This window comes from Arachis stenosperma, chromosome 3 (genome assembly GCF_014773155.1).
Source record: "Arachis stenosperma cultivar V10309 chromosome 3, arast.V10309.gnm1.PFL2, whole genome shotgun sequence".
In the NCBI taxonomy this organism is placed as follows: Eukaryota; Viridiplantae; Streptophyta; class Magnoliopsida; order Fabales; family Fabaceae; genus Arachis; species Arachis stenosperma.
This window is the reverse complement of record NC_080379.1, coordinates 54,244,142-54,260,338: the sequence shown is the minus strand read 5'-3', so window position 1 is coordinate 54,260,338 and position 16,197 is coordinate 54,244,142. Positions and strand designations below refer to the sequence as shown.

The following is a 16,197-nucleotide window of genomic DNA, read 5'->3' as shown; positions in this document are numbered from 1 at the left end:
TTTTGTCGGTTTAGAGACTATATCTACAACGCGACTGTTTTTATGAAATTCTTTACTGGCAAAAATCCCGACGTCACTCCTCCCCTCAACCTAGGAGGTTTAGAAACTCATACTGATAGAAAGTACAATATGGTAAATGAAAATATGGTGTAAAGTGGCTAAATAAAAGTCAAAAGATCTTTTATAACATAAATCTAATCCTTTAAATACTAAACTAATTACTAGTAAGGGTAAAACAATCTTTTTAGTGCTAAAATCCACTTCTGGGGCCCACTTGGTGAGTGTTTGGGCTGAGTTTTGATGAGATCCACGTGTTATGAGGTCTCTAGAGCGTGAATTGCTGGCTAGGGAGTCCTCTCTGAGTGTTTGGACACTGGTTTCTACCTTGTAGGTGCTGAACGCCTGGAAGGGGGCAAAAAGCTGGCGTTGAACGTCCATTGCTGGAAAGCTATGGAAGTCAGCTTTCCATATCAATTAAGAACTCTCCATTTGGACTTCTTTAGCTCTAAAAAAGCTCTTTTGAGTGCAAGGAGGTCAGATCCGGACAACATCTGCAGTGCTTTCTCTGTCTCTGAATCAGAGTTTTGCTCCAGCTCATCAATTTAAGCCAAAAAATACCTGAAATTGTACAAAAACACACAAACTCATAGTAGAATCCAAAAATGTGATTTTAACATAAAAACCTACAAAAACTGAATAAGAACTAAACAAAACATACTAAAAGCTACATGAAAATGATGCCAAAAAACGTAAAAAATATCCTCTTATCACCTTGTCAAGATGAAAATAGAGAGTCTTCCCCCGCACCATGGTGTGAAAAGTATGGAATCCTTGTCCATCTTTCTTTAGCTTATCTGTCATCCACAGTTTTGCATAGAAGTCATGGATAATTATTATTCCAACATTGATCTCAAGATCAGCCAGGATCTCCCAGCCTCTCTTTCGAATTTGCTCTTGGATCTCTGGGTTCTCGTCTTCTTTTAATTCGATTTTGGCTTCCGGGATCACTTTCCTCTTGCACATTGGTCGGCGAAATTGTGAACTATACTTTTTCACAACTCTCATAATCCCTGGTAATGGCTCCAAAAACTTGGTGCGCTCAATACCATGGCATTACACAACTTCGCACAACTAACCAGCAAGTGCACTGGGTCGTCCAAGTAATAAAACCTTACGTGAGTAAGGGTCGATCCCACGGAGATTGTTAGTATTGAAGCAAGCTATGGTCATCTTGTAAATCTTAGTCAGGCAAACTCAGATGTATATGGTGATGAACGAAAATAACATAAAAGATAAAGATAGTGATACTTATGTAATTCATTGGTGTAAGAGCTTCAGACAAGTGTATGAAGATGCCTTCCCTTCCGTCTCTCTGCTTTCCTACAGCCTTCATCCAATCCTTCTTACTCCTTTCCATGGCAAACTCGTGTAGGGTCTCACTGTTGTCAGCAGCTACCTCCCATCCTCGCAGTGAAAGCTAATGCACACACTCTGTCACAGTGCTGCCAATCACCGGTGTGGTTCCCTCCCCTACCGGAATAGAATCCAGTGATTCTTTTGCGTCTGTCACTAACGCCCAGCAAGTTACAGGTTTGAAGCACGTCACAGTCATTCAATCATTGAATCCTACTCAGAACACCACAGACAAGGTTAGACCTTCCGGATTCTCTTGAATGCTGCCATCAGTTCTTGCCTATACCACGAAGACTCTGATCTCACGGAATGGCTGGCTCGTTTGTCAGGCGAGCACTCGGTTGTCAGGCGATCAACCATGCATCGTGCAATCAGGAATCCAAGAGATATTCACTAAAGCCTCGAATGCTTGTAGAACAAGAATGGTTGTCAGTCACCTTGTTCATAGGTTGAAGAACGAGTGATATCTTAGATAAAGAACAAGCGGAGTTGAATAGAAGAACAATAGTAATTGCATTAATACTCGAGGTACAGCAGAGCTTCACACCCTTAATCTATGGTGTGTAGAAACTCCACCGTTGAAAATACATAAGCATAAGGTCCAGGCATGGCCGAATGGCCAGCCTCCCAAAGATCTAAGATAGCATAAAAGTGAAGATAGCTACCCAAGTCTTCTAATACAATAGTAAAAGGTCCTATTAATAGTAAACTAGTAACCTAAGGTGTACAGAAATGAGTAAATGACATAAAAATCCACTTCCGGGCCCACTTGGTGTGTGCTTGGGCTGAGCAATCAAGGAAATTCGTGTAGAGACCTTTTCTGGAGTTAAACGCCAGCTCCCATGCCAGTTTGGGCGTTTAACTCCAACTTTTATTCCTGTTCCGGCGTTTAACGCTGGAATTCCTGAGGCCGGATTGCTTCGCGGGTTTGGGCCATCAAATCTTGGACAAAGTATGGACTATTATATATTGCTGGAAAGCCCTGGATGTCTACTTTCCAACGCCGTTGAGAGCGCGCCAATTGGGCTTCTGTAGCTCCAGAAAATCCACTTCGAGTGCAGGGAGGTCAGAATCCAACAGCATCTGCAGTCCTTTTTGGTCTCTGAATCAGATTTTTGCTCAGGTCCCTCAATTTCAGCCAGAAAATACCTGAAATCACAGAAAAACACACAAACTCATAGTAAAGTCCAGAAAAGTGAATTTTAAATAAAAACTAATAAAAATGTACTAAAATCTAACTAAAAGATATCAAAAACATACTAAAAACAATGCCAAAAAGTATACAAATTATCCGCTCATCACAACACCAAACTTAAATTGTTGCTTGTCCTCAAGCAACTGAAAATCAAATAAGATCAAAAGAAGAGAATATGCAATGAATTCCAAAACATCTGTGAAGATCAGTATTAATTAGATGAGCGGGGCTTTTAACCTTCTGTCTCTGAACAGTTTTGGCATCTCAATCTATCCCTTGAAATTCAGAATGGTTGGCTTCTTAGGAACTCAGAGTCCAGATAGTGTTAATGATTCTCCTAGTAAAGTATGATGATTCTTGAACATAGCTATTTATTGAGTCTTGGCTGTGGCCCAAAGCACTCTGTCTTCCAGTATTACCACCGGATACATACATGCCACAGACACATAATTGGGTGAACCTTTTCAGATTGTGACTCAGCTTTGCTAAAGTCCCCAATTAGAGGTGTCCAGGGTTCTTAAGCACACTCTTATTTGCCTTGGATCACAACTTTATTTCTTTTCTTTTTCTTTCTTTTCTTTCTTTTTTTTTGATTTTTTTTTTTCGGTTTTTTTCTCTTTTTTTTTTTTTTTTTTTTTTGAATAGCTTTTTCTTGCTTCAAGAATCATTTTATTGATTTTTCAGATCCTCAGTAACATGTCTCCTTTTTCATCATTCTTTCAAGAGCCAACATTCATGAACCACAAATTCAAGATACATATGCACTGTTTACACATACATTCAGAGAACAAAAATATTGCCACCACATCAAAATAATTAAACTATTATAAATTCAAAATTCATGCAATTCTTCCTTTTTCAATTAAGCACATTTTTATTCAAGAAAGGTGATGGATTCATAGGACATTCATAACTTTAAGGCATAGACACTAAGACACTAATGATCATAAGACACAAACATGGATAACATAAAGCATAAAATTCGAAAAACAAAGGAATAAAGAACAAGGAAATCAAGGAATGGGTCCACCTTAGTGATGGCGGCTCTTCCTTGCTTTTGAAGGTCCTATGGAGTGCTTGAGCTCCTCAATGTCTCTTCCTTGTCTTTGTTGCTCCTCCCTCATGATTCTTTGATCTTCTCTAATTTCATGGAGGAGAATGGAGTGTTCTTGATGCTCCACCCTTAGTTGTCCCATGTTGGAACTTAATTCTCCTAGGGAGGTGTTTAGTTGCTCCCAATAGTTTTGTGGAGGAAAGTTCATCCCTTGAGGAATCTCAGGGATTTCTTGATGAGAGGGGTCTCTTGTGTATTCCATCCTTTTCTTGGTGATGGGCTTGTCCTCATCAATGGGGATATCTCCTTCTATGTCAACTCCAACTGAATAACAGAGGTGACAAATGAGGTGAGGAAAGGCTAATCTTGCCAAAGTGGAGGTCTTGTCCGCCACCTTATAGAGTTCTTGGGCTATAACCTCATGAACTTCTATTTCTTCTCCAATCATGATGCTATGGATCATGATGGCCCGGTCTATGGTAACTTCGGACCGGTTGCTAGTGGGAATGATTGAGCGTTGTATGAACTCTAACCATCCTCTAGCCACGGGTTTGAGGTCATGCCTTCTCAATTGAACCGGCTTTCCTCTTGAGTCTTGCCTCCATTGTGCGCCCTCTTCACATATGACTGTGAGGATTTGGTCCAACCTTTGATCAAAGTTGACCCTTCTAGTGTAAGGATGCTCATCTCCTTGCATCATAGGCAAGTTGAACGCCACCCTCACACTTTCTGGACTAAAATCCAAGTATTTCCCCCGAACCATAGTAAGATAATTCTTTGGATTCGGGTTCACACTTTGGTCATGGTTCTTTGTGATCCATGCATTGGCATAGAACTCTTGAACCATCAAGATTCCAACTTGTTGAATGGGGTTGGTGAGAACTTCCCAACCTCTTCTTTGGATCTCATGGCGGATCTCCGGATATTCACCCTTTTTGAGTAAAAAGGGGACTTCGGGGATCACCTTCTTCAAGGCCACAACTTCATAGAAGTGGTCTTGATGCACCCTTGAGAGGAATCTATCCATCTCCCATGACTCGGAGGTGGAAGCTTTTGCCTTCCCTTTCCTCTTTCTAGAGGTTTCTCCGGCCTTGGATGCCATAAATGGTTATGAAAAAGCAACGCTTTTACCACACCAAACTTAAAATGTTTGCTCGTCCTCGAGCAAAAGAAGAAAGAAGAGAGTAGAAGAAGAAGAAATGAGGAAGAGGGGGAAGATGGTGTTTAGGTTGTGTGAAAATGAAGGGGTAAAGAGGGGTATATATAGGAAAGAGGGGGATGAGGGTTCGGCCATTTGAGGGTGGGTTTGGGAGGGAAAGTGGTTTGAATTTGAAGGGTGAGGTTGGTGGGGTTTTATGAAGGATGGATGTGAGTGGTGAAGAGAAAGATGGGATTTGATAGGTGAGGGGTTTTTGGGGAAGAGGTATTGAGGTGATTGGTGAATGGGGGAAGAAGAGAGAGAGTGATGGTAGGGTCCTGTGGGGTCCACAGATCCTGTAGTGTCAAGGAAAAGTCATCCCTGCACCAAAAGTTGCTCAAAATCACGTTTTGAGGCATTTCTGGCGTTAAACGCCGGGCTGGTGCCCATTCCTGGCGTTTAACGCCAGGTTCTTGCCCTTTACTGGCGTTTAACGCCAGTCTGGTGCCCTTTTCTGGCGTTAAACGCCCAGAAAGGTGCCAGACTGGGCGTTAAACGCCCAACTGCTAGGCTGACTGGCGTTTGAACGCCAGCAGCATCTTCCTCCAGGGTGTGCTGTTTTTCTTCCTGTTTTTCATTTTGTTTTTGCTTTTTTCATTGTTTTTGTGACTTCTTATGATCATCAACCTACAAAAAAGATAAAATAACAAAAGAAAATAATTAATTATAAAACATTGGGTTGCCTCCCAACAAGCGCTTCTTTAGTGTCATTAGCTTGACAGAGGACTCCCATGGAGCCTCAGAAACACTCAGAACCTTGTTGAAACCTCCCAACACCAAACTTAGAGTTTGAATGTGGGGTTTCAACACCAAACTTAGATTTTGGTTGTGGCCTCCCAACACCAAACTTAGAGTTTGACTGTGGGGGCTCTGCTTGGCTCTGTTTTGAGAGAAGCTCTTCATGCTTCTTCTCCATGATGATAGAGGGATATCCTTGGGCCTTAAACACCATGGATTCTTCATTCACTTGAATGATCAACTCTCCTCTATCAACATCAATCACAGCCTTTGCTGTGGCTAGGAATGGTCTGCCAAGGATGATGGATTCATCCATGCACTTCCCAGTCTCTAGGACTATGAAATCAGTAGGAATGTAATGGTTTTCAACCTTAACCAGAACATCCTCTACAAGTCCATGGGCTTGTTTTCTTGAGTTGTCTGCCATTTCTAGTGAGATTTTTGCAGCTTGCACCTCAAAGATCCCTAATTTCTCCATTACAGAGAGGGGCATGAGGTTTACACTTGACCCTAAGTCACACAAGGCCTTCTTGAAGGTCATGGTGCCTATGGTACAAGGTATAGAAAACTTCCCAGGATCCTGCCTCTTTTGAGGCAGTTTCTGCCTAGACAGGTCATCCAGTTCTTTGGTGAGCAAGGGAGGTTCATCTTCCCAAGTCTCATTTCCAAATAACTTGTCATTTAGCTTCATGATTGCTCCAAGGTATTTAGCAACTTGCTCTTCAGTGACATACTCATCCTCTTCAGAGGAAGAATACTCATCAGAGCTCATGAAAGGCAGTAGCAAGTCCAAGGGAATCTCTATGGTCTCAGTCTGAGCCTCAGATTCCCAAGGTTCCTCATTGGGGAACTCATTAGAGGCCAGTGGACGTCCAGTGAGGCCTTCCTCAGTGGCGTTCACTGCCTCTTCTTCCTCCCAGAATTCGGCCATGTTTATGGCTTTGCACTCTCCTTTTGGATTTTCTTCAGTGTTACTTGGGAGAGTGCTTGGAGGAAGTTCAGTAATTTTCTTGCTCAGCTGACCCACTTGTCCTTCCAAATTCCTAATGGAAGATCTAGTTTCAGTCATGAAACTTTGAGTGGTTTTGATCAGATCAGAGACCATGGTTGCTAAGTCAGAATTATTCTGCTTAGAGCTCTCTGTCTGTTGCTGAGAAGATGATGGAAAAGGCTTGCCATTGTTAAACCTGTTTCTTCCACCATTGTTATTGAAACCTTGTTGAGGTCTCTCGTGATTCTTCCATGAAGGATTTGGGTGATTTCTCCATGAAGAATTATAGGTGTTACCATAGGGTTCTCCTAGGTAATTTACCTCTTCCATGGAAGGGTTCTCAGGATCATAAGCTTCTTCCTCAGATGAAGCTTCCTTAGTACTGTTTGGTGCATTTTGCATTCCAGACAGACTTTGAGAAATCAAATTGACTTGTTGAGTCAATATTTTATTCTGGGCCAAAATGGCATTCAGAGTGTCAATATCAAGAACTCCTTTCTTCTGACTAGTCCCATTGTTCACAGGATTTCTTTCAGAAGTGTACATGAATTGGTTATTTGCAACCATTTCAATCAGTTCTTGAGCTTCAGTAGGCGTCTTCTTCAGATGAAGAGATCCTCCTGCAGAGCTATCCAAGGACATCTTAGATAGTTCAGAGAGACCATCATAGAAAATACCTATGATGCTCCATTCAGAAAGCATGTCAGAAGGACATTTTCTGATTAATTGTTTGTATCTTTCCCAAGCTTCATAGAGGGATTCTCCATCCTTTTGTCTAAAGGTTTGGACTTCCACTCTAAGCTTACTCCATCTTTGTGGTGGAAAGAATTTTGCCAAGAAGGCATTGACTAGCTTTTCCCATGAGTCCAGGCTTTCTTTAGGTTGAGAGTCCAACCATATTCTAGCTCTGTCTCTTACAGCAAAAGGGAATAGCATCAGTCTATAGACTTCAGGGTCAACCCCATTAGTCTTGACTGTGTCACAGATTTGCAAGAATTCAGCTAAAAACTGATGAGGATCTTCCATTGGAAGTCCATGGAACTTGCAATTCTGTTGCATTAGAGAAACTAATTGAGGCTTAAGCTCAAAGTTGTTTGCTCCAATGGCAGGGATAGAGATGCTTCTCCCATAAAAATCAGGAGTAGGTGCAGTAAAGTCACCCAGCACCTTCCTTGCATTGTTTGCATTGTTGTTGTTTTCTGCTGCCATGTTTTCTTTCTTGAAGAATTCGGTCAGGTCCTCTAAAGAGAGTTGTGCTTTGGCTTCTCTTAGCTTTCTCTTCAAAGTCCTTTCAGGTTCAGGATCAGCTTCAACAAGAATGCCTTTGTCCTTGCTCCTGCTCATATGAAAGAGAAGGGAACAAGAAAATGTGGAATCCTCTATGTCACAGTATAGAGATTCCTTTAAGTGTCAGAGGAAAAGAGAAATAGAAAGAAGAAGGAGAAGATAAATTCGAACTTTAGTTAGATAAGGTTCGAATTGTGCATTGAGAAGGAGTGGCACTCCATAAATAGAAGGATGTGGGAAGGAGGGAAGTTTATTTTCGAAAATCAAGTGAAAAATTTTGAAATTATTTTGAAAAACATTAATTAATTTTCGAAAATAAAGTGGAAAAGAAATTAAGTGATTTTTGAAAAAGAATTTGAAATTAGAAATTAAGAAGATTTGATTGAAAGTTATTTTGAAAAAGATGTGGTTAAGAAGATATGAAAAAAAAATGTGATTGAGAAGATATGATTTGAAAACTATTTGAAAAGATATGATTTTAAAAACAATTTGAAAAGATATGATTTTAAAAATTGATGACTTGCCTAACAAGAAAAGATATGATTCAAACATTAAAAACCTTTCTCAACAGAAAAGGTAACAAATTTGAGATGTTCAATCAAATCATTAATTGTTAGTAAGTATCTTTTAAAAAGGAAAGAAATTGATTTTGAAAACATTTGATTGAAAAGATTTGATTTGAAAAAGATTTGATTTTGAAAAATTTGAAAAAAATTGATTTGAAAACAAAATCTTCTCCCTAGCACCATCCTGGCGTTAAACGCCCAGAATGGTATACATTCTGGCGTTTAACGCCCAAAATGCTACCTCTTTGGGCGTTAAACGCCCAACCAGGTACCCTGGCTGGCGTTTAAACGCCAGTCTGCCTTCTTCACTGGGCATTTTTGAATGCTCAGCTTTTTCTGTATAATTCCTCTGCAGTATGTTCTAAATCTTCAATTCTTTGTATCATTGACTTGAAAAGACACAAATTAAAAATATTTTTGGATTTTTAATAATCAAAATGCAACAAGAATCAAATAACAATGCATGCAAGACACCAAACTTAGCAGTTTGTGTACTACTGACACTAACAATATGAGAATGCATATGAGACACAAAAAAAATACTTCAAGTCAATAGAATTCAAAGATTAGAACACAAAATATATGCATGGATTCGAAAAATATAACAAAGACATGCATTTGACACCAAACTTAAGATGAGACTCTAGACTCAAACAAGAAATATTTTGGATTTTTATGGTTTTGTAATTTTTTTTGTGATTTTCGAAAATTAAGTGGAAAAAGATATCAAAATTCTTAATGAGAATTCCAGGAATCAGTGCAATGCTAGTCTAAGACTCCGGTCCAGGAATTAGACATGGCTTCACAGCCAGCCAAGCTTTCAAGGAAAGCTTCGGTCCAAAACACTAGACATGGCCAAAGGCCAGCCAAGCCTTAGCAGATCACTGCTCCAAAAGCAAGATTGATAAAAATCATCAAGCTCTTGTGATGATGAGTTGAAACCTCGGTCCAATGGAATTAGACATGGCTTCTCAGCCAGCCAGATTTCAACAAATCATCATGAAACTCTAGGATTCACCTTCAAGAATTTCGAAAAAAATAACACCTAATCTAAGCAACAAGATGAACTGTCAGTTGTCCAGCCTAAACAATCCCGGGCAATAACACCAAAAACTTGATGTTGTTGCCGGATCTTGGCACTGATGTTACCAAAGCTTGCTCAAAACTTGAACAATCCCCGGCAACGGCGCCAAAAACTTGGTCGGCGAAATTGTGAACTATACTTTTTCACAACTCTCATAATCCCTGGTAATGGCTCCAAAAACTTGGTGCGCTCAATACCATGGCATTACACAACTTCGCACAACTAACCAGCAAGTGCACTGGGTCGTCCAAGTAATAAAACCTTACGTGAGTAAGGGTCGATCCCACGGAGATTGTTAGTATTGAAGCAAGCTATGGTCATCTTGTAAATCTTAGTCAGGCAAACTCAGATGTATATGGTGATGAACGAAAATAACATAAAAGATAAAGATAGTGATACTTATGTAATTCATTGGTGTAAGAGCTTCAGACAAGTGTATGAAGATGCCTTCCCTTCCGTCTCTCTGCTTTCCTACAGCCTTCATCCAATCCTTCTTACTCCTTTCCATGGCAAACTCGTGTAGGGTCTCACTGTTGTCAGCAGCTACCTCCCATCCTCGCAGTGAAAGCTAATGCACACACTCTGTCACAGTGCTGCCAATCACCGGTGTGGTTCCCTCCCTACCGGAATAGAATCCAGTGATTCTTTTGCGTCTGTCACTAACGCCCAGCAAGTTACAGGTTTGAAGCACGTCACAGTCATTCAATCATTGAATCCTACTCAGAACACCACAGACAAGGTTAGACCTTCCGGATTCTCTTGAATGCTGCCATCAGTTCTTGCCTATACCACGAAGACTCTGATCTCACGGAATGGCTGGCTCGTTTGTCAGGCGAGCACTCGGTTGTCAGGCGATCAACCATGCATCGTGCAATCAGGAATCCAAGAGATATTCACTAAAGCCTCGAATGCTTGTAGAACAAGAATGGTTGTCAGTCACCTTGTTCATAGGTTGAAGAACGAGTGATATCTTAGATAAAGAACAAGCGGAGTTGAATAGAAGAACAATAGTAATTGCATTAATACTCGAGGTACAGCAGAGCTTCACACCCTTAATCTATGGTGTGTAGAAACTCCACCGTTGAAAATACATAAGCATAAGGTCCAGGCATGGCCGAATGGCCAGCCTCCCAAAGATCTAAGATAGCATAAAAGTGAAGATAGCTACCCAAGTCTTCTAATACAATAGTAAAAGGTCCTATTAATAGTAAACTAGTAACCTAAGGTGTACAGAAATGAGTAAATGACATAAAAATCCACTTCCGGGCCCACTTGGTGTGTGCTTGGGCTGAGCAATCAAGGAAATTCGTGTAGAGACCTTTTCTGGAGTTAAACGCCAGCTCCCATGCCAGTTTGGGCGTTTAACTCCAACTTTTATTCCTGTTCCGGCGTTTAACGCTGGAATTCCTGAGGCCGGATTGCTTCGCGGGTTTGGGCCATCAAATCTTGGACAAAGTATGGACTATTATATATTTCTGGAAAGCCCTGGATGTCTACTTTCCAACGCCGTTGAGAGCGCGCCAATTGGGCTTCTGTAGCTCCAGAAAATCCACTTCGAGTGCAGGGAGGTCAGAATCCAACAGCATCTGCAGTCCTTTTTGGTCTCTGAATCAGATTTTTGCTCAGGTCCCTCAATTTCAGCCAGAAAATACCTGAAATCACAGAAAAACACACAAACTCATAGTAAAGTCCAGAAAAGTGAATTTTAAATAAAAACTAATAAAAATGTACTAAAATCTAACTAAAAGATATCAAAAACATACTAAAAACAATGCCAAAAAGTATACAAATTATCCGCTCATCACACATTATTTTGTAATAATTTTCTTCATGCTGCTTTGTGTAGAATTTGAAAGGTTTGAAAATAACTGTTTAGTTGTCTTATTTCTTGCTTCTTGAAGTGGGATTTCCAATTTTTGGAGTCATGGAATTCAAATGGAGTGAGAAAGAAAGGCTCTTTTCCCACCAAACTTAAAAGGTTTGCTGGTCCTCGAGAAAAAGAGAGGAAAGAAGACGAAGAGGAGAAGAAGAATTCCAATGGAAGGAGGATGAGGGTGGTCGAATGGTATAAATAGGGATGAGGAGGGTGGGATTTTGAAATTCAATTAGATAAAAGATAAATAAGATATGATTCATACTTTAGTAAAAGATAGAAAAAGATAAGTTTTAAAATCAAAAGATATGAAAAAGATATGAAAAAGATAAAAAGATAAGATAGAAGGTATGAAAAGGATTTTAAAGTTAAATAAAAGATTTAGAAAAGTATTGCAAAAGATATGAAATTTTAAAAAAGATTTGAAAAAGATATGAGGTTTTGAAAACGATTTGAAAAGATTTTAGATTTGAAGGGAATTTCAAATTAAAAGATGAAGGTTAAAAGAATTTTGTTTAGAAGATATGATTTAAAAATATAAAAATTGGAAAAGATAAGCTTTGAAAAAGTCAACAATTTCCCTATCCTGGTTTGGATGTTTGAACGCCCAGAATACTTTGATTCTGGAATTCAATTCCATGATGATGCTCCTTTTGGGCATTGAACGCCTAGCCAGGGCCTCCTGGATGGCATTCAACGCCAGCTTATTACTCTTCTCTGGGCGTTTGATGCCCAGCCAGTGCCTCCTGGCTGGCGTTCAATGCCAGGATTGCATCCTCCCTTCAGGGCACTGAACACCCAGCCAGTGCCCCCTGGCTGGCATTCAATGCCAGGATTGCTGCACCTTGAGGGCGTTCAACGCCCAATGCCAGGATTGCTGCACCTTGAGGGCGTTCAACGCCCAACTAGTACCTCCTGGTTGGCGTTGAACGCTAGTCTTGCTGCCTCTTGGGGGCTTTCAATGCCCCACTTCCCCTCTTGTCTGGCATTCAACGCCAGCAAAGGACTTCTCCCAGAGTGCTTTGTTCTCTACTCTGACTGCTTCTACTTCTGTTTTGACTACTGCACATGATCACAAATCTAAGGAAACAATTATGAAAATTAAACTAATATGATTCAAATAAATTTTAACAAACAAGAAATAACTCTGATTATGATTGGGTTGCCTCCCAACAAGCACTTCTTTAACGTCACTAGCTTGTCGGTACTACGCTCATGTCAACAACAAGGTGGATTTTTCTTGCTCAATTTCAGCACCCAAGTAATGTTTCACTCTCTGGTGATTGACAGTAAATCGTTTATCAGAGTAATTGCACTGGAGTTCTATATGACCATAGGGTGATACATTAGTGATCAGGAAAGGCCTTGTCCAACGTGACTTAAACTTTCTAGGGAAGAGCTTTAATCTAGAATTGAAGAGCATAACTTTCTATCCAGGTTCAAAGACTTTGGAAAAAATCTTTTTGTCATGCCACTTCTTGGCCCTTTCTTTATAAATCATTGCATTCTCAAATGCGGCAAGTCGAAATTCATCCAACTCATTTAGTTGGAGTAACCATTTCTCTCCTACTTCCTTTGCATCAAGGTTCAGATGTCTGGTTGCCAGTAGGCCTTGTGTTCCAGCTCTAATGGCAGGTGGCATGCCTTCGCATACACCAATTGATATGGTGATGTTCCTATAGGGGTTTTGAAAGCTGTTCTGTATTCCCATAGAGCATCATCAAGCTTTGTTGCTCAATCCTTTCTAGAGGTATTCTACGTTCTTTCTAGGATTCTTTTTAGTTCTCTAGTTGAGACTTCAGCTTGTCTATTTGTCTGTGGATGATATGGGGTGGTCACTTTATGGCAAACTCCATATTGGCTCAGCACGGAGTTAAGTTGTTTATTACAGAAATGAGTTCCTCCATCATTAATCAGTGTCCGAGGGACACCAAACATGCTGAAGATGTTCTCTTGAAGGAACTTCATTCTAGTGTTATTTATGGGTGATGTGACTGCCTCAACCCATTTAGACGCATAATCTACGGCCACAAGGATATAGGTGTTTAAGTATGAAGGAGGGAAAGGACATGAAGTCTATTTTTCATACATCAAACAGCTCAATCTCTAGGATTCCTTGTTGAGGCATGTCATGACCTTGAGGGAGATTGCCAGCCCTTTGGCAACTGTCACAGCGACAGACAAACTCTCGGGAATCCTTGAAGTGTGTGGGCCAGTAGAAACCATTTTGGAGGACTTTAGTGGCTGTGCGCTCTTCTCCAAAGTGTCCTCCATAATTGGAGCCATGACAATGCCATAGAATTTTCTGTCCCTCTTCTTCAGATACACAGTGGCGGATTATCCCATTCGAGCATCTCTTAAAAAGATATGGTTCATCCCACAAGTAGTATCTTGCATCATGAATGAGCTTTCGGGTTTGCTGCCTACTATATTCCTTAGGGATGAATCTTATAGCCTTGTAATTCATAATGTCTGCAAACCAAGATGTTGTCTGGATGGCAAAGAGTTGCTCATCCGGGAAGGTTTCAGATACCTCAGTAGAGGGAGGAGATGTCCCTTCTACTGGTTCAATCTGAGATAGGTGGTCAGCCACTTGATTTTCTGACCCTTTTCTGTCTCTAATTACTATATCAAACTCTTGCAGGAGTAGTACCCATTTTATCAGCCTGGGCTTGAAATCCTGCTTGGCGAGTAGATATTTGAGAGCAAGCATGGTCTGTATAGATAATGACCTTAGATCCTATTAAATATGATCTGAACTTGTCAATGGCATAAACCACTGTAAGTCATTCCTTCTCTATGGTAGTGTAGTTCTTTTACGCATCATTCAAAACACGACTGGAATAATAAATGACATGCAGAAGCTTGTCATGCCTCTGCCCCAGGACTGCGCCACTGGCATGGTCACTGGCATTACTCATCAGTTTGAATGGTAAGTCCCATTTGGGTGCAGAGATGACAGGTGCAGTAGGTTGCAAATACTCTTGGTCAAAGACAAATGGAGTGTCGGTAGCTAGTAGGTTGCATAGGTGTTTTGCGATTTTAGAAAAATCCTTTATAAACCTCCTGTAGAATCCTGTATGTCCCAGGAAACTTTTGATTCCTTTGACATTGTTGGGTGGTGGTAATTGTTCAATTACCTCCACCGAAGCTTGATCCACCTCTATTCCTTTGTTCGAAATCCGATGCCTAGGAACAATTCCTTCAGTCACCATGAAGTGACATTTTTTCCAATTTAAAACCAGGTTTGTCTCTTGGCATCGTTTGAGAACTAGGGTCAGATGATCAAGGCAGGAATCAAATGAATTTCCAAAGACGGAGAAGTCATCCATGAATACTTCAAGAAACTTTTCCACCATATCAGAGAAGATGGAAGGCATACACCTCTAAGAGGTGGCAGGTGCATTGCACAGGCCAAATGGCATCCGCCTATAAGCAAACACACCATATGGGCATGTAAATGCTGTCTTTTCTTGATCATGTAGATCTACTGCAATTTGATTATAACCGGAATAACCATCTAGGAAACAAAAAAATGCATGACTTGCTAGTCTATCTAGCATTTTATCTATGAATGGTAAAGGAAAATGATCATTTCTGGTGGCATTATTGAGCCTTCTATAGTCAATGCACATACGCCACTCTGTAACTATCCTTGTAGGAATCAGTTCATTCTTTTCATTGTGAATCACTGTCATGCCTCCCTTTTTAGGAACAACTTGGACAGTGCTCACCAAGGGGCTGTCAGAGACGGGAAAAAAATCCCAGCCTCCCATAATTTTGTGACTTCCTTTTACACCACTTCCTTCATGGCTGGATTCAGTCACCTTTGTGGTTGTACCACTGGTTTGGTGTTGGTGCACGAAATTGTGATCAATACTTTTCACAACTCAAATAATCCCCGGTAATGAATCCAAAAACTTGGTGTTCAATACCATGGCATAAACACAACTTCGCACAACTAACCAGCAAGTGCACTGGGTCGTCCAAGTAATAAACCTTACGCGAGTAAGGGTCGATCCCACGGAGATTGTTGGTATGAAGCAAGCTATGGTCACCTTGTAAATCTTAGTCAGGCAGACTCAAATGGGTATAGATGATGAATAAAACATAAAGATAAAGATAGAGATACTTATGTATATCATTGGTGAGAACTTCAGATAAGTGTATGAAGATGCTGTCCCTTCTGTCTCTCTGCTTTCCTACTGTCTTCATCCAATCCTTCTTACTCCCTTCCATGGCAAGCTTATGCAAGGGTTTCACCGTTGTCAGTGGCTACCTCCCATCCTCTCATTGGAAATGTTCAACGCACCCTGTCACGGCACGGCTATCCATCTGTCGGTTCTCAATCAGGCCGGAATAGAATCCAGTGATTCTTTTGCGTCTGTCACTAACGCCCCGCCCTCAGGAGTTTGAAGCTCGTCACAGTCATTCAATCATTGAATCCTACTCAGAATACCACAGACAAGGTTAGACCTTCCGGATTCTCTTGAATGCCGCCATCAGTTCTTGCCTATACCACGAAGACTCTGATCTCACGGAATGGCTGGCTCGTTTGTCAGGCGAGCACTCGGTTGTCAGGCGATCAACCATGCATCGTGTATCAGGAATCCAAGAGATAAACATTAGAGCCTTGTTGCTTGTAGAACGACAATGGTTGTCAATCACGCGTTCATAAGTGAGAATGATGATGAGCGTCACATAATCATCACATTCATCAAGTTCTTGAGTGCGAATGAATATCTTGGAATAAGAACAAGCGAATTGAATAGAGGAACAATAGTAATTGCATTAATAC

The 16,197-nt window shown here is 40.7% G+C and overlaps 1 non-coding gene across 1 annotated transcript; it reads left to right on the top strand.

The window, feature by feature from the left end:
• The first annotated feature begins 7,285 nt into the window (after positions 1-7,285).
• Positions 7,286-7,393, top strand: LOC130972502 (small nucleolar RNA R71). Its single transcript, XR_009083665.1, has one exon. It is a non-coding gene; the product is annotated as a small nucleolar RNA R71 (small nucleolar RNA).
• Positions 7,394-16,197: the final 8,804 nt, after the last annotated feature.